The sequence below is a fragment of the Crocodylus porosus genome, unplaced genomic scaffold (genome assembly GCF_001723895.1).
Source record: "Crocodylus porosus isolate Cpor-Errol unplaced genomic scaffold, CroPor_comp1, whole genome shotgun sequence".
In the NCBI taxonomy this organism is placed as follows: domain Eukaryota; kingdom Metazoa; phylum Chordata; order Crocodylia; family Crocodylidae; genus Crocodylus; species Crocodylus porosus.
In genome coordinates this window covers 1,430,474-1,449,765 of record NW_017728938.1, presented here as the reverse complement: position 1 = coordinate 1,449,765, position 19,292 = coordinate 1,430,474, and the positions used below count along the sequence as shown (strand labels likewise).

The following is a 19,292-nucleotide window of genomic DNA, read 5'->3' as shown; positions in this document are numbered from 1 at the left end:
GGGGGGGGGGGGGGAGGGGGGGGGGGGGGGGGGTGGGGAGAGACTGACATGTCTAGGTGGCCAGTGAGCAGGATTTCTCTTTGGCTGCCTTTCCAATTACAGTGTCTGGGAAGAGGGACATAGAAACAGCATAAAAGCCTCTGTTTGCAAGAGTGCCGTGCCTTTTGTAAGCTGGTTCTGTCTGGGGAACAGCCTGAGAGGTACTGTGGCAGCACTGCCTGGCTTGCTTTAGTCCACAGTTGAACTTGCCTGCTCTTTTTTGTTGTTAGAAAGGATTGGGTAGGATTTAGCTTAGCTTAGCATCTCTTACTACTATCCAATTCATTTATTTCAATTTATATTTGCTTTCTTTTCTTTTTTTGTGTGCAAACTTTGAAAAAAGAAATTGCATTTTCCCTGCCAGCATGATCCATCACTGTTCAGGGAGGCACATAGATTGCACATGCACACACACAGAAGAAGAAAAATCAGATATTCATAGGAGAAGAGAGTCAGATTAAATATAGTAGTTATTAATATTTTTATACTTAGTTTACATAGAGACTGAAAACAACAGAGAAGTCAGATTCAGATTGAGACTAACACAGAACTCAGGGTCTTAGAAGAAGGAGATGCATCATTTTAGGTACACATTACAACACAGAAGAACAAGAAGTACAGTAGTAGTCACACATTCACATTAATAGAACATCACAGAAGAAGAGGACACCATATATAGGTAGTAATAATCAAAGAAGAGTCCAGTCCATGCACACAACACAGAGGGAATAAAACACACAACAGAATCACACTTCACATTCATAATTCATACTAAATAAAACACATCACAGCGGAGAAGAAGACGGACAGCACACATTTTTTACATAGCTATTAACACTTCTTATTACTGAATCAAACAATCAAAGAAGAATCCAGTGCATGCATGCACCACAGAGGGGATAAAACACACGACACAAAAGGAGTGACACACACACACACACCTTTTGCAGCACAGGAAAGATAAATATGAAGTGTGCTGGAAAGGCAGGTGCCAGGTCTTCTGCAGGGGAGGGAAAGGGGGTAGGGGGAGAGCTACAGCTGCAAGGCCCCCCCCCCGCCAAACATAGATGCATTCTCTTCCCAAGCAGCCATGACACTTGTGCTGCTAGTGGAAGCCAGGAGGTGGGAGCAGTGTCTACACCTGATGCACCTGCACCACCTCCTCTCAGGTCAGAAATAGGCACCAGCAGTGGAATCACTGTCTCCTCCACCCCAATGTCATCTGTCAGCGAAAGCCTCCCACTGCCAGAGGAGGAGCTGAAGCTGGAACCAGGGATGCTGAGTGCGCTGGCTCAGGCACTTCTGGAAACTGAGAGGGAATCAGAATTTGTGCTCCACATCCCTCAAATTTCCCCTAGACCCAGCTTTCCTCCGGAAAGCAGCACCTTGGAGGAGGTTGGGGTTGTGGAGGCAAGTGGCTCAGCTGAGGAAGCTCCTGCTGTTGAGCCTCAGCCTACTGAGGAGTGGGATAAGGCAGGATCCTCACCCTCAACCCGGACAAAGGGGTAGTAGTGAGTAGCATAGTGTGGGAGCATTTTGAGCTGGCTGATGATTCCAGGTTTGCGTTCTGCCAGCACTGCTGAAGGCGCATGAGCCGTGGCAAGGATGTGAAACACTTTTCCACCACAGCGATGCTGCTGCATCTGAGGAGGCAGCACCCCCTTGCCCTTTTTGCTGCTCACCCTGGCACCAGTGTGAGCGTGCCGAAAAGGAAGTCCCACACTTGCTCCAAAGCCCCTTCCCCTCAAAGTAGAGGCAGGCCACCCTGGAGCAGTGGGGGAAAGGTGGATAGAAAGGGGGCAGGGGGGAGTTCCCAAGGTGAGTGAGATCACCCAGACAATTGCAGAGATGCTTGCTCTGGATAGCCAGCCCTTCTCCCTAGTTAAGTGGCGAGGGTTCAGGTGGCTCATAGCACTTCTGGCCCCCCCTTAGAAAGTGCCAGCATGCACCACCTTTAGCCGGATGGTGGTGCCCTCCCTGTATGAGGCATGCAGGGAGTACTTGAGGGAGGAGCTGCGCAAGGCAGGGCCACAGGTAGCCTTGCACTTCACCTCCAACATCTGGAGCAGCCAGGGTGGAAATCACACCTACCTTTCCCTCACAGGGAACTGGTGCACTCAGGCTGTCAATGAGCTCTACTGCAAGCTGAGGTGCTGGATGAGTCCCACACAGCAAAGGACCTCATGGGAGCCATGAACTGCATGGTGCAGGAGTGGCTGGTTGGGCAGGCCAAGCTCACCCGTGGGTTCATGGTCACCGACAATGGGGCTAATTTGGTGAAGGCTGTTTGTGATGCCAACTTTGTTGGCATCCACTGTGTGGCACACAGGCTGCACCTCATAGTAAGGGATGCCTTGGAGAGGGACAGGGCTGCCGGTGATGGCACAGCCACCACTACTGCTACAAGCCAAGTGATTTCAAAATGAAAGAAGGTGGTGGGCTGCTTCCACTGCAGCATCAAGGGGGCAAGATGCTGTGGGAGAAACAGACAGAGCTAGGCATCCCGCAACACAAAATCATGCAGGATGTGGAGACTTGGTGGAACTCCACATACCTGATGCTCGAAAGGCTGGTGGAGCAACAGAAGGCCATCCATGGCCTTGCTTGAGGAGGTTGGGATCAGTGGCCCCATGAACAAAGTAGGGTACAATCTCCCAGATCTTGGTGGTCCTCAAGTCCTTCCTCGAGGCCACTGAGACCCTTAGTTCTGGCAATACCCTCCTCAGCCAGGTGATCCCCATAGTGAGGGAACTTGAGAACCAAAAGGAGAAGTTCCAGGGGATCAATGTTACTGGCTGGGGCAGGCCACTGTTGTGGCAGGAAACCACCTTTGTTTCTTCCCAAAATCTCTCCTCTGTGACAATTTGATTAGGATGGGCCCAGCAGAGGAGACACACCTTACCCTATCTCTTTGGGTAACCTGAGATGGATACATTCCTGAGGGAGGGGGGAAACCTGCTCCCTCTGCCTATGTGACTGGTATCACCTACCTGGGCGAGGGGCATTTACCTGGTAGGCTAGAGTCTGCCCGGCAACTAGTAATGTATTTCAAATTGTTTGGCCAACAGCCAACAGCCAACAGGTGCTGGCCTCCATCGGACCAGGTGAATGAGGTCACAGAGGCTTTATGAGGGGGCAGCAGCCATGTGGGGGACTCAGACTTAGAGAGGAGATTTACCATCTGAAACTGGCTCTCTCCCCCATAACTCATGAGCTAGGAATGGCCTGCCTCCAGAGGAAATCTCCAACAGCCTCTGGATTATGCTTGTAAGTAAGCTAGTCAAGATCTGATTAGATATCTAGCTGGCAGTAACTCAGATGCGTGATCAAAAGGCTACCTTAGCCAGACTGTTTTCCTCTATGGGATTCCTATGATATTGCTCTATCTTGTACCCTATTTTCACCCTACCCCCTGTAATCAATAAAGTTCTCCTTTGTGACCAGTGTAGGAGACTTATTGAACGGTGGGTCTAAACGCCTAAGAGGCCCCTTGGGTCTGCAGACTAAGGGAGACTATTTTTGGCCCCTGACTTTTTGCCCCAAGTGCTTGTACTGGGTTGAGTACTCATTGGACTATTAGGCCTGTGTTTCCCCGAGGACACACAGCTTAAGAAGGTCCCCCTCGGGGTGGTGGCAGTTTACGTTACCCCTGGGCTCCATGGTGAGGCTTGAAAGGGGGTCTGCCAGGGCTTAGGCACCCCTGGAGAGACACATGGAGTCCAGAAGGTGGACGGGCGTAGTGAGGTGGGAGGGTCAATGCTGGAGATCCCCCTACTGGCCCGCCACACATGGTGGGAGTGTGGGATATGAATACCCTGCTGTATTAGAGGTATAATTTAGGAAGAGGAATAGAGTCACTGAAATCTCTTGAGCAAACAATTTCTAATTTGGCATCGGGTTGACTAGATAGTGTAGATAGCCAAGATGGTGGACAAGTATGTCCAAATGACCGTGCCTGAACTAAGAGATCTGGCAAAAGACAGAGGCCTTCAAGTGAAGAAAGGGCTAAAGAAGGAAGAGCTGATTAAACTCCTGTGTGACAATGACTCAGCCACAGAGCCTCCTTCATGCACGCCAACTCCTGAGCCCTCCCCAGAATCACATCCCCACACGCCAAGTCCACAGCCCTCCAAGGGATCACCCCCTGTGGAGGAGTGCTGGAGGTACCAGATGTGGCTAGATGCTGAGGAGTGGGAGTGGGAGAGCAGGAACAGGTATAAGCTGGAGTTGAAAAAGATGGAGCTGGAAGTGCAAAGGATGGAGCAGGAGGCCCAGCGTGAAGAGGCCCAGTGCAAACAAGAACTAGAGGTACTCCATCTGGAGCCCAATGAGGGGGAGGTGAGCCTTCCATGAGCGCCCGGGGGACACCCCAAACCGAACTCCCCATCCTTCTCTCTTTACTGAGTCAGAGACAATCCTGACGCATTCCTCAACATCTTCAAAAGGCAAGCCCGAGGGTGGAAGGTGCCCGAGGAAGAGTTCATGATGCACATGGCTGCTTTGGTAGAAGGCAACATGGCTGTGGTCCTGAACAGCCTGCCGTCGGATGCAGCTGATGACTATGATACCTTTAAAAAGGCCCTGTCTTCAAGGTTCAAGTTAGGACCAGATTATTTCTGGAAAAAATTCCGGAATATGCTCCCAGAACCCGAGAAGACAATGGCTGATTTTGCGACCCTGGTGTGGGATGCACTACTTAAATGGGCAGACGGAGCCAAGGCTGACAATAGAGAGAAGGTGCTCCACCTCATGGCACTGGACCAATTTTATTATTGCTGTCTGAGGGAGATTAAAACCCTAGTCAAGGACAGGGCCCCCAAAACCATTCAAGAGGCCACCAAAATTGCAGATCAGCTGTTGCTAAATCATCAGGGGGCCAGACAAGAAGTCTCCCTACTCTGGAAAGGAACAGAAAGGGTTCCAAAGAGGGGGAAAGGGAGAACCAGGTCCAAAAGGGGAAAAGGGGCCATCCCAGACTGAGCGTAAGGAGGCCCCTGATTCGACCAAACCACCCAATTTGGAAAAGAGGGGGTGCTATAACTGCAGGGAGCAGGCCACATCAAGTCCAACTGCCCAAAGTTAAGCAACAAACCCAAGCCCATCAGACATGCAACAGCTGTAAGCAGTGAGGGGGAAGACCCGAGCCCCTCTGAGGGGCGTGCCTGTTGCTACAGGATCACAAACCCAGAGGAGGTGATGGCCTCCCACCAGACCAAGATAATGGTAAATGGGAGAACCCTTGTTGGGGAACTGGACATGGGGTTCAGTGTGACATTAATCAATGCCAACCTTGTTTCACCTGCAGATATAATTCCAGGGAGGACCCTTACCATTCAAGGGGTGGGGTCCCTGCCATTTGAGGTACAGGAACCTGTCTGCCCACCAAGTGGAGAGGCTGCGCAATGTGCATAGAACTGGGTGTGCTGGAAGGGGCTCTGGTCCCCATCCTGGTGGGATGGAATATTATTGATCTAGAACTCCTGCACTGGGAGGTGGACCAGGTCCTAGAGCTAGAGCCCTACCGTATTAATGCAGTGACTCATCAACAGAGCAGAAAGGCTAGAGGGGGAGGGTTAGAAACTCCCCAAGAGACAGCCACACCATTGGCTACAGTGGGAGAGACCCCTGCAGAGGGCGAATGCACACCGGTCCCTGAGGGAACTAGTGACCCTGAGGGTGGGTTAAATGACAGTCCCAGGGAGTTGTCTAGTCCATCAGTGGCAGAGGGAGGTAAGAGTCGCAGGGAGGAGTCCAAGGAAGTCCCTGAGGGTGAAGGTGCACTCCCTGCAAGAGCACCCAAACTCCCTGCTGATTGCTTATCTGGGCAAGGGGAGTTCAAGCAGGAGGTTCTAGAGGACCTCAGCTTGGAGGGACTCTGGCAGATGGCTCAGGAGCAAGAGACAGAGTTCACCCCAGAGAAGAGGGAACAGGTGGTCTGGGATAAAGGTCTTCTCCATCGGTTGTGGGTACCAAAGAACCATGCCAAGACCTGGGAACCCCATCGCCAGATCATAGTACCTCGTAAATACAGGCAACAATTGCTTTCCATGGCTCAGGATTTATTGTGTGCTGGTCACATGGGCAGGGAATGGACACACCGGTGGCTGCAGGTGAACTTGCCAGAGGACGGGCAAAAGTGGGGACAAGAGAAGGCGCCCTTTCTACAGCCCCTTCCCTATCATTGGTCAACCCTTCCAAAGAGTGGGAATAGACATTGTGAGCCCTCTGAGGCATAAGAACCATAGAGGGAAGAAATACATTCTGACTGGTGGATTTCGCAACTTGGTACCCTGAGGCAGTTGCCTTGACCTCCACTGAGGCACCTGTGGTTGCTGATGCCCTAACTAAGACCTTCTTTCAGCTGGGTTTTCCCTCCGAGATCCTGACTGACCAGGGTGGAAACTTCCTGGTGGAGGTGATGAAGTGCCTGTAGGAGTGCTGTGGGGTGAAACACGTTAAGACTACAGCCTACCACCCTCAGACAAATAGGCTAGTAGAGAGGTTAAATGGGACCTTGAAAGGTATGCTAAAGGCTTATGTGGACTCTAACCCCAATGACTGGGATGAGAAACTTCCACATTTGCTCTTTGCCTACCGAGAGGTGCCCCTGGAGTCCACTGGGTTCTCACCATCTGAGTTGAATTTTGGGAGGTGAGTTCGAGGTCCTCTTGATTTGATGAGAGAGGAGTGGGAAGGGAAAATCCCTTCCACAAAGACCTCCGTGGTGGAGTATGTGCTTAACTTTCATCAGAAACTGACTGACATGATGAAAGTGGCACAAGACTCCCTGGGATGGGCCCAGGAGAAGCAAAGGTCCTGGTATGATGAAAAGGCCCACTTACGTACCTTTGAACGAGGTGATAAGTTTATGGTTTTCCTGCCACTGAAGGCAGACAAGCTGCAAGCCCCTTGGGAAGGTCCTCATGTTATCCTGGACAAGCTGGATGATGTGACCTATGTAGTGGCCAGGAGTGGGAAACAGCCTAAGACAGTTCATGTGAACATGCTTAAACCATACTTTGATAGAGGTGATGCGGTATTCTGGATTTCCTCAGTAGAAGGATCACCTGAGGACCCAGAGGAGCCGGTCATGTATGGTGACTGGGATGGAGAAGCAGGAATAGAGGAACTCCACCTGCCAGACCATTTGGCCTCCCAGGACAAGGATAAGCTGCTCACAGCACTCAAAGACTTTGGGACAGTGTTCTCCAACAAACCAGGTAAAACGGACCTGGCAGTACACTCTAGAGACACGGGCAGCCATCGCCCTATACACTCCAGACCGTACCCAGTTAACGAGAAGGTAAAGCAAGAAATAATGCAAGACATCACAGAGATGGACGGGTTAGGGGTAATCTGGCCTTCGGTGAGTCCCTGGGCCAGCCCAGTGGTACTTGTCCGGAAGCAGGATGGGTCCATCTGGTTCTGTGTGGACTATTGGAAGCTGAATGCTATTACCCCCCTGATGCATACCCTATGCCCAGGATGGACACTTTGCTTAATTGCCTGGGCCCAGCTAAGGTTATCTCTACTCTCAATCTGTCCAAAGGATTCTGGCAAATGGCACTGGATCCGGATGCCATAGCCAAGTCCACCTTTACCACACCTGTGGAGCTACATGAGTTTACGGTTTTACCTTTCGGTATGCACAACTCTCCTGCATCTTTTCAAAGACTGATTAATAACCTGCTACAAGGATGTGAGCAGTTTGCCATGGCCTAAATTGATGACATCGCCATCTTCAGTCAGGACTTTGAATCGCACCTGATTCATCTGGCCACCATGTTAAGCAAGATCAAGCAAACTGGTCTTACAGTGAAAGCCAAAAAGTGCCAGTGGGCACTATTGGAAGTGGTATATTTGGGACATTGTGTGGGTGGAGGTCATATTGCTCCCTTGTGGGACAAGATCGAGGCCATTAAAGACTGGCTGCCTCCACAAACCAAGAAGCAAGTCACAGCCTTCCTTGGCCTGGCTGGATATTACAGACGGTTTGTCCTGGGATTTGGAGTGACGGCAGCTCCCCTACATGAGCTAACCAAGAAGGGCAGCCCTGATCCAGTGGTCTGGAAGCAGGGGTGCCAAGATGCATTTGACACCCTGAAGGCTGCCCTGGTCAAACAACCAACCCTGAAGGGACTGCTGTATGATAAACCCCTCTATGTAGCCACGGATGCCTCTGACTCAGGACTAGGAGCTGTACTCTTACAAGAGTACCAAAGAGACACGGCACCCTGTGGTGTACCTCAGCCAAAAGTTAATCCCTCAGGAGCGGAACCTGTCATCTACTGAGAAGGAGTGTTTGGCAATCATCTGTGCACTGAACAAGCTGAGGCCCTATTTATGGGGGCAGCAGTTCACCGTCCTATTGGACCATGCCCCACTGCAGTGGTTGCAGACAATGCAAAACACCAATGCCAAGCTTCAACGATGGGCCTGGCAGCTTCAAGAGTTCAACATGGTCGAACACATCAAGGGAAGCCAGAATGTGATAGCAGATGCCCTGTCATGAAAGAACTCTGGGTAGTGGGTTGGATGGACTCAGACCCGCCTGAGAGAGCTCTGGTGGGGGAGTTCCTTAATGTGGTATCATGTTTTATATGTGTTATTGTTATGATCAGTATGATGGGTTGTGTAATTTCTCTTTAGGTGTGAAAGGCAACCCTACCAAACAAAGCACGCTTGTACCCATAGCTCTGTAAAGCTAGGGATCCATGCTTTTAAAGGAGTGGGGGGGAGTGCCGGATTCTGCGGTGGGGCTTGAAAAGGGGTCTGGCAGGGCTTAGGTGCCCCTGGAGAGACACGTGGAGTCCAAAAGGTGGACAGGCGTGGTGAGGTGGGAGGATCAACGCCAGAGCTCCCCCTACTGGCCCACCACAGCTGTCACCAGACGTGCAGGCACTGGTGAGGCGGCTGAAGGAGGGCATCAGGAGATGGCTGGATCTCTTGTGGTCCAGTATTGTCCACATGATGGCAGGCATGTGTGACCTTAGGGTGAAGGGGAGCATGTGCACTGGCAGCACCAAAACCCTCAATCACTGGATGCAGGTGCTGGTCAGCAAAGTCAGGGAGGCTGAAGTGCAGAGGCTAGGAGATGTGAAAGAGGGGGATCCACTTTCCCATGCTAGCACTCCCAGCACCAGCCAGTCTCCTCCACACCAGCCACTGCCAATGTGGTCCATGGGCATTACATCAATGCTGGGGTCCAAACGCACAAAACCCCAGCCTCAGACAGGTAGCACTGAGGCTTCAGTAGCTACCAATCTCGCTGAGGATGTGGAGCCACTAAACTGTGACCCCTTGGCCTACCAGGCAAGCCACAGCCAGATGTGGCAGGATCTGGCCATGGTTGCCTGGCAGCACCTGTCCTGTGCACCAACCAGTGTTCCAAGTGAGTGAGTGTTCAGCATTGCTGGGGATGTTGTCACACCCCACCACACCTGCTTGGATCCTGCTTTGGTGGAGCAGCTGGTGTTCCTGAAGGTAAACTTCTCACTGCTGGGGTTCCCCAAGCTCCACCTGCAGATGGACTGAGTGCCACCCTCCTCACTCTGTCTGCACCAATTTCCTTTTCTGAGTTTTTTAAAAGCCCCTTAATGCCCCGCTTTCAGCTGGAGGGGGCACTAACTGCATCACCAGCCAGCAGGGGAAGAACGTGTCCCTGCTGAGCTCATTCCCCTGCCAGGATGAACTTGGAGGTATGGGATTGGAGCTATGGGGAAGGAGGAGGTCCAGGTCCTGGGCATGACCACTAAAACTGCACCCTGCCAGGGCAGGGAGGCCTGGTGGGACTGCGGGTGGTGCGGCAGCCCTGTAAATGCCAGGACCAATGATCTGGTGAAAGACGAGTAGGAGGCACCATAACCTCCAGCTAACACACGCATGCACACAGTCCTGGCTAGGGAATGCCCAGACCTGTCATGTCTTTGACAAGCCTGATGCTTGCTGGTTGCAGTTCAGTTGTGAGGCTCCTGGTAAGCTCAGCTTAGCTGCCTGGGACGCCAGCTTTAGGGTTGAAAACCCCTTTGTCAGGCTGAGGAAGTACCTGCAGTTGGTCCTGGATTGAACGAATAGTAAAGAAGCCAGAAGCTGGCCTGGCATGGAATGCAGGCAAGAAAACCAGCCAGTGAAAATGGAAATGGAGGTTTCAGGAGGTGAGGGACAGGCTGGGGTTGGGGGTGTGTGGGGGGAAAGGGGGATGTAGCAGCGCAGGTAAAAGTGCAGAGGTTCCTGGGGAGTCAGATGTCCAGCAGGTTGTAGTGTGTCATAATTCCACTGTCTAATCTGTATTGAGTCCATGAGTTTCTGTACCTACCTACAAGGTTGATGAAGTACAGTCCATAGGCCCAGCTCTGAAAAGTGGTTTGCATTGTAATTTGTTCCCTGTCAGGATCAGGTCTGAGAGGCTGGAGGCAGAATGTTTTTTGTTAAGGAATTTGCCCCCACAGGTAGTTGGGTTGTGTTGTCTTTGATAGATTCTGGTGTGCAGTTTGTGGAGGTACTGGAGATAGTTGACAGATTTTGTGTTTTGAGCTGTAGGAAGTTGACTTCAGTTCTGGTGATGAGGTTAGGTGCTTGTTTGAATGTGCAAACCACTTTTCAGAGCTAGGCCTATGAACTGCACTTCAGCCTTGTAGGTAGGTACAGAAAGTCATGGACTCAATATAGTTTAGACACTAGACAGTGGAATTCTGGCCCACTGCAATCTACTGGACATCTGACTCCCCAGGTACCTCTGCATTTTTATATGAGCTGCTACACCCCCCTCCCCCACTCATCCCTCACCCTAGCCTATCCCTCACCCCCGACACCTCCCTTTCCATTTTTACTGACTGGTTTTTTTGCCTGCATTGCATGCCAGGCCACTATCTGTGGTGAACTGGGTCTGTGGCTGTAGGGGAGGAGGAGGCATCACTGGGGCACAATGCCATGTTATGCAGAGGTCCCAGCACCAGGAAGGGCGCACCTTAACACACACATCATGAGTTTTTCCTGTTAGCAGCCAGAGGTGCAGGGCCCCAGAAGCCAGAATTCCCCTGCACCTATCTCTTTGACAGCTGGCAGGCTTCGTGGCCTGGCAGGACCTAGCACCCAGGCCTGCAGTAGATTTCACCCCACTCTGTCCCAAGACAGACAAAGTTGCACAAGCACCCATGTCATGAGTTTTGCCTGTCAGCAGCTTGAGGTGCAGTTTCTCCCAAACCCCTACACCTATCACCTTGAAACTTGGGAGGCTTTGTGGCCTCAGCAGGGGCTACCATCCCTGCAAGTTTCATATGAATCAGACAAAAACAAAGTTATATGTATTTCATTGATTCCCCATTATACCATGTGGCCGAATCTCTGAATCAGCTCTGAAGCTTCGGAGCCGATTCAGCTGAATTGAATCGTTGGCATCCGAATCAGCTGAATTCAAAACTGAACTGAATAGTTCCCTATCCACACAGGCCTACTCATTCCCACCCACACTCTGCGGGATCCGCTGGACTGTGGGGTCACTGCTTTACCTGGGGGTCTACCTGTCGCCCATAGACCTCTCCCTCTGGAAAACTGGCACCAGCTGGAGGCAAGGGTGGAGCAGCTCTGGGCATGGGCAGGGGTCCTGAGATGTCTCTGCTTGCATGGGAAAGTGCTGGTGCTGAACCAGCTGGTCCTGTCCATGTTCTGGCACTGCTTACACAACTTGCCTGTGCTCCCTGAGGTCCTGGCGGGACTTCAGAGATGGGTGCTGGGGTTTTTCTGGTTGGGATGGCACTAGGTCACTTGAGAGGTCCTGAGCCTCCCCTTGGGGGAGAACAGCCAGGGCCTGGTTTGCCTGTGTAGTGAGGTCTTGGCTTTCTGCTTTCAGACCCTGCAGCAACTGCTATATGGTGTCAGTAGCCACATGGCATGGGGCCACCTGTCCTCTGCCACTTCTGGGAGCTCTGATACTATTGGTAGCTCCTCAGTCTGTGGGGCTTCTCTCTGCAGGACCTGCGAGGGCTGCCAGATTTCTTCCAGGACATCCTCCAGGCCTGGAGGATGGTCTTTGCCTCCAGATCCCCCACAACAGTTGCCCAGGGTGCCAACTTGCTCATCGAGCCCCTGCTTTGGAACCCCCAGCTGGAGGTGCTGATGGTAGAGCCACCCCAGTTGCAACAGAGGATGATCCTGGCTGGTGTCATCCATATTGAAGACCTCCTGGACTACAATAGGAGGGAGTGGGTGGGCCCTGCTGTGCTGGCCTGGCACATGTCATAGGTAGACCTGTGCAACCTGCTGTCTGGTCCAGGAGGTGTAATCTGCCCTACCTCCTGACACCTCTGCCTTTGTTGAGCAGGTCCTGTTCGGTGGCAGTCCTTCCTCCACACGGTGTCTTCCAGCCAACTGGAGTTTGTCATGGGGACAGTGCCTGGCCCAGCCTCACAGTGCTCCCCACTCCACCACTTGAGCTGGCTGAAGGACACCAGACTGGTCTGCTTCTCCACCATCCATCACCATCATCTGTACACACTCATGCACTGCACTGTCCATCATGCCGCCCTTGTGTTCCTCCCAGACACCGAGTGGTGGGACTTGCTCAGTGAGGATGAGCTGGGGCACCCCAGTGGCTGAGTCTGTACTCCACCCTCATCCCATGAGCCATAGGGTACCTCAGTTGGCAGCCCCTCCAGTGGGCAGTATCCAATGGGTCCTTGGATGCCTTTGAGGGCTAGGGAGCTCTGCTTTGTGTCCTCCTCCAGAGAACTTTTCACATTTTAAACCTATGACCCTGGAACAGGGAACCCTAACCCTGAGGCCCGGACGGCAGTTCCCTGCCAGCAGCCAAGGGGAAAGGAGCTCTCCCAGAGCAACCAAAGGGAGAGGCCTGACTGCAGGTACAGCTCTGATACGGGTGAGGGCTGAAGCATCCCGGGTGTGGCTTGGATGATGTTATAGCTGGGCAGCTTGAATTTATGTTATAGCCCAAGGGCTTGTGTTTTGTTTGCTGTTCAAAACTGGTGGTTTGGGTGAAGCTATTAGGGGAGGGAAGAGGTGTCATAGTGAGGACCCTGGCAGCATGAGGACCCCGGCTCCAGAGAAGGCGTAGCATTTTGGGGTGCACTAACCCCAATGCTGGAAAGGGCGCAATATTCAGGGGTGAGTGGACCCCAGCACCACAGAGGGGCAGGAGCCTGAGTGAGGGGGTTTTTTTTGAGAGCCAGAACCTGTGAGACAAACCCTGATTAGTGGGTTGTTTTTTTGACTGCTTAATTATATCTATTAATCAATTAACAACAAGGCATGGCAGGAGAGACAGTGGCTGGTTGGCCCGTAACAGGTGGGCTTGGCCACCGGTAGACAAACCCCAAAGAGGCACCCTGTTACAGATCCCCACATCACTCCTACCCTTTTCTTCCTTAGCTGTCCCGCCAAAAAAACTCCAACAACAAAAAAAACCAACCACAGTTGTATCTTTCAAACTTTGGCCCCACACAGTAGTGCAGGCTATTATTTAACTAGGTGGGCTTTAAGGCCCATGATTTCTGGAAGATACAAATAGACAGGAGCTTCTGAGACCCAGCTGCTTGGTATCTGGGGCCACTAGCCACTTGTATCAGCTAAATTGCTGACAGTGGAGACTTCCCTTGCTGTTTCTAGCCTCCTGGTCCTTCTCTGCTACTGCCAGTGAATGTGGGGGAGCTGGGGCAAAGGAACAGGGAGCTGGGGCTGGGCAGGGCATCCTTCAGCCCCCTACTTATCTGGCATGAAGCTGGTCCAGGTCCCTGCAGCTTGCACTGCTGCCTGCCCCACATTGGTAGGCAGCGTGCTTCAGCAATGGGGAAAGGGCCAACAACAGATACACTCTGGCAGGCTACTAGAGTGTCTCTGTGGAGGACCAAGCCTCCAGTTGCCTCAGGGCATGATCTGGGACCATGCCCTGACCTGGTTTTTCCCCTGGGGTATTGTTCAGCCCCTGGATATTCAGGGGTCTAATTTTGCCCTGTGCTGCAACATTTGCAGTGCAGGGAACATTTTTTTTTTGGTTCTGCATGTGCCATCTCAAAGGGGTTTCTAGTTTGTCCGTGATTTTCTTGATGTGTGGCACTATAACTGTTGGCTCACATTTATTTTATGGTCTTATAAGACCTAGATGCTTTTCTGCAATACCACAGCCTAGCCAATTATACCCCACCCTGTATTTGTGCATTCAATTGTTCTGTCTTAAGTGCACGGCTTTGCACTTCCCCTTATTTACAAGAAAGAATGTTTTGAACTTTAGTCCAAAAGGGAGTTGAATTAGAAAATTCTAAGCAACTAGCTTTGCCTAAGAGATGATTATTCATTCCATTAAGTTTCAGAGATTAGAAATTTTCAGTAATACACAGCATACAAATGGTATGTATTATGCATGCAAGCTATTATAATTACCAGAATCCTACCTTAGAACACTAAAACTATTCTGAAATCATATTTTGTGTATCTGTAATATTTTTCCCCCTCAGTAGAACCCACAATTGCTTTATTAAATCCTAGAAGGACTCCAACAGCCTGATCAATGTTGCTGTTCTACAGCAATGTAAACAGACAATTATCTTATTTAATTGAATTAAAAAGGAAACTTAAAAGTGGCTATAAAAATATTGATCTGCATTAAAGTTTGGCCCAATTCTTGGTTTCACACTTATGCTGTTCTGGAAAGTCAGGTAGGATCCACATAGGATCATAGGAAAGTAGGGTTGGAAGGGACCTTCTGGGCACGTCCACACAAGCAAGCATGTGAACTTGCAGCAGCTCAAATAGAAATGGTGCAAATTGGAGCTGGGGCTTTTTGCTTCAGTGCACATGCTTGGACATGCACTTTGTTGTGGAGCAAATTATGCCACTTGGGGCACAATAACCCTGCCTGGCTCCTCCTGGATCTTCAGCCAGAGGGAGCTAGAGCCTGGGGCTGTGCTGTCCCCAGTAGTATAAAAAGCTGCCCTGTCCTGGCCCCAGCAGTATAAAAAGCCACCCTGGCAAGTAGCTCAGGGCTACTAGCTCTCAGGAGCTTCTGGGGCCCAGCCAATTGGTACCTGGGGACACTACCCCTTGTGCCAGCTGAACTGTTGAAGCAGCCCTGAGAGTTCCCTGCACCCTCTACCCACTGCAGCAGTCTGGCAGTGGGGGCTGCTGCCTGGCTGTGACCTGCTGTGCACCTGCCAGACCTGGATGGGGACTTAGAGGCATCTTCCCCTCTGGGCCAGCTGCCAGTGGGCTGTGGTTGCAGGACTGGCCTCTGTGCAACACTACTGCCACGTGTGTCACCTGCACGGCCATCTGGGCAGATGTTCTGCCACAGGCAGGGATCTGCCACTGGCCTCCCTAGCAGGAATTCTGGTGTTCCCTATTGAAAAACTGAAAATCCCTGATAAAAAAAAATCCCAAAGTCACTCTGTAAAATACCCCAAAATCCATGTTCCTCCACAAGTAAAACAAAAGACCACTATAAAGAGAGAGAGAGACAGAGACCTCAATCAGTTGGGCAATGTTTTATTGATATATCTACAGTGTTAAAGCCATGTGGAACCCTACCAGTGTCTCTATCATAATAATAAAGTGAACTCTAAATACATGGATTCATGAATTCATGAAACATTAATATATATTTTGCTGCCCTCCCACAGGACTTATGGCCCCCACACAGGGGTTACAGCCCCCCACAAAGGGGTTATGGCCCCCCAACAGGGGTTATGGCTCCCCCACACAGTGGATATGGCCCCACACAGGGGTTACAGCCCTCCAACAGGGGCCAAATGGCCTCTTCAGGGGCTACCACCACAAGGCCTGCATGCCCCACCCCAGCCCCCCAATTGCTGCTCCATCTGGCCCCATCCCCCACCAGTTGCTGCAGCCCCCTCAATGGCTGTCCCACCCAGCCCCAACCCTCCCTCAGACCCACCAATGGTGGCCCCACCCATCTCACTTAAAAAAAACAGAACGCCCCCAAAAAACTCAATGGGGAAAAAAAAGCCTCTGTTTACCTTAGAAGCAGGAATGGAGGGGCTCCAGGGCCTCCTGGCAGAGCCTCCCCCCAGGCAGCACAGGACAGCCGAGGGGCAGCTGGGGCTGCTCAGGCTGTCACCCTGCCCTGCACTGTGTGGGCAGGACCCCAGTCAGCCAAAAGGCAGTTATGGAGCCCTGGTGCTGAGACATGCAGCCTCGCTGGCCACATATTTCAGCACCAGGGTGAAGGCCAACCAAAGAGTTGCTCTGGCATCCAGAGTGTCTCCATGGCAGCCCCAGCCTTCAGTTGCCTCAGGGCATGGTGCCCTGCGATGCTTTTTTAAACATTGATTTTTTTTGGACCCCTGACCATATTTTTGTTTTCACATGTGCCTGTTGCCCCACCTCAAAAGGGGTTGAGGTGAGGCAAGAGGTACGTGTGTGCTCATGTGGACCCACCCCATGAGGTCAAGTCTATCCTTTTGCTTAAAACAAGATCCTCTGTAGCTTCCAAGGATGGAAATTCCACAGCTTTTATAGGGATCCTGTTCCAATAATTGACCATTCTCAGCCAGGAAGTTCCTCCTAATGTCTTACCTCAATTTCCTCTGTTGCATCTTGAGGCCATTGCTCTTAGTCCTATCCTCTGCAGCCACAGAGAAAACTCTATGTCCATCTTCTCTATAATCACCCTTCAGGTATTTAAAGACTTATCAAATCCCATCCCCCCCCCAATCTTCTCTTCTTCAGACTAAGGGTATTTATAGAAGTTACACTTTTTGCACAATGAGACCCCTGAAAGTACTGTCACCAAACAAATGTTCATGGCTGCAGAGCACGTTTAAAATAGCTGATTATGCTAAAATATAACCCTCATCCGATGTACTATCAGTTAGGGGAACTCTAGGGCAAAGCACCTGAGGAAATCTGTGTATAGGTTCCCTGTGAGGGTTAATTTAGGGTGACTCCATATGCATCCCAACTTTGTCTCCTCTCTGCACAGCTAAGCTAAGGAAGGGGGAAGGAAGGGAGCACCTGCTGCCATGCATCCCCCCGCTCCCCACAGCTACTTCACTGAGGTCATGGAGGGAGCCAGGCCAAGCCAGCATGGTATTGTAGCTGTACCCCACCTCCTCCCAGCAAGCTCCAGGTGTGGCAGGCACAGCTGACACTGTCAATGACACTTCCATGGGGACCTGGGGAAAGAGTCTCCCCCACCGCCATGCTGGACTGGTCTGGTTCCCCACAAGACACCAGCAGGGGTCAGGAGGAGCACATAGCAGGGGGGCCCTGTCCCCTTCTTCCCCCCAGACACTGTTGCCAGTTGCCAGCTAGCAGGAGGGTTGGGCTGGGGAAGAGGGGTGGTCCGGTAACATCCTGGGAGGCTGCCAGGACACTCCCACTTTCTGGCCTGGGCCACTGCAGGTAAGTTGTGACCCCTCCCCCCCTCATCCAACAGGCAATGTCTGTTGGGTTCAGTGGTGCTCTAATTCATGGCCCTTTGTGTAAAGTGCCATAGTTAGAGTGCCTCCATAATAGGTTGCCTAAACTTCTGTATGCAGCTTAAGAAACCATAGCTCATGCAGCTGTTCCTCACAAGTCCCACTTCCTAGACCTGCAGTCAGTTTTGTCACTTTTCACCACAAGGTTGCTGAAGTGAAGTTCATAGGCTTGTCTATGAGAAGTGGTTTGTATATTCCATTTGAGGATCAGGCCTGAGAGATTGAAGACAGAGTGGCTTCCTGTGAGAAATGTACCCCCACAGGTAATTGGGTATTCTTGTCTGTAATAGATTGGAATAGTATGTTGGCAGGTCTTGCATTTCTTGTCATGGCATGGTCTGGATCTATTTGGTGCATTTTGGGCTGTAGCAAGTTGGCTTCTGGTGATGAGGTTAGCAAGGTTTGGTGCTTGTTTGAACTTACAAACCACTTTTCACAGATGGGCCTATGAACTTCAGCAACCTCCTAGGTACAGAAACTCATGGACTCAATATAGACATTGGATTTATGACACACTATAACCTGCCTGACATCTGACTCCCAAAGTACCTCTCCACTTTTACCTGCTACATCCCCCTTCCCACTCCTCCCTGCCTGTCCCTGCATTGCATGCCAGCCTCTGGATTCTTCACTATTTATTCTAACCAGGAAGAGCACACACTAACTAGATATGTCCTCAGCCTGACAAAGGGTTTTTAAACCCAAAACCTTGCTAAGATATATTTCTCCAACTATTCAGTTGGCCTAATAAAATATTTCTGAGGTACCCTTGACTGGTCTATGCTTGGACCAGGACCCAAAAGGTGAGGGGTTGAAGGGCCAGGGGCCCATTGCGAGGAATGCCCAGAGCAAGAGATTTGGGATTTTGACTGGCTTGAAGGCAGAGCCAGGGACTAAGGGGGAGCCAAAGGTCCCAGAGAGGGGACCACAGCTGGATGGGATGAAGGATGCAATCTGTGAGGCATGGGCCACAGTGTAAGGAGAGGTACAGAGCTGCAGAATGGATGTCAACCTAAGACACCTAAATGGGCAGCCTTCCACCTGGGAAACATCTGAATCAGTTTTCCATCAAGGCATAGCAGGAAAAGAGGGGTGGACAGTTGGCCTAGAAACAGGTGAGCAGGCAGAAATCTAACCAGCACCAGGAAGGCCCCCTGTTACAGGCTACCATACCTGCTAGTCTCATCCTGCTGTGCCTTAGTGTGCACACATACATGTGCCACAAGTTTTGCTTTCAGAAGCTTGAGGTGCACTTTCCCAGAAACCCCTACACCCATCTCCTTCAAACCTGGCAGGCTACATGGCCTCAGAAGGGGCTACCATGTCTGCTGTTTGCATCCAAATCTGACAAAAAATATGACAGTTATAGGTATTTCAGCAATTCCCCGTTATAGTCTATGGCTGGATCACTGAATCTTCTGAAGCAGATTCATCCGAATTTCCAAACTGAATCACTGTCCTCCAAATGGGCCAAGGGTTAGTGAGGAACTAGTTAGGGAGCTTCTGGAGGGACTGGATGTATTCAAGTCAGCCAGTCCGGACGATCTCCACCATAGAGTACTAAAGGAATTGGCTGACGTCATTGCAGGACCCCTGGCACGGCTTTACGAGCACTCATGGTGATCTGGTGTGGTGCCAGAGGACTGGAAGAGGGCCAACATGTTTCCCATCTTCAAAAAGGGGAAGAAGGAGGACCCGGGAAACTATAGGCCAGTTAGTCTTACTTCGATCCTAGGCAAGCTGTTCGAGAAAATTATGCTGGCACACATCCATGAGGGGCCAGCAGGGGATTTCATGCTTAGGGGT

General features: G+C 51.2%; 1 long non-coding RNA gene across 1 annotated transcript in view; it reads left to right on the top strand.

Annotated features, from left to right (window-relative positions):
* The first annotated feature begins 3,706 nt into the window (after positions 1–3,706).
* LOC109318286 overlaps positions 3,707–19,292 on the top strand; it is a 21,232-nt gene continuing 5,646 nt past the window's right edge. Inside the window, exons 1-2 of the long non-coding RNA XR_002103219.1 lie at positions 3,707–4,075; positions 6,359–6,367. This is a non-coding gene — a long non-coding RNA (uncharacterized LOC109318286). The remainder of the gene's footprint in view (positions 4,076–6,358; positions 6,368–19,292) is intronic.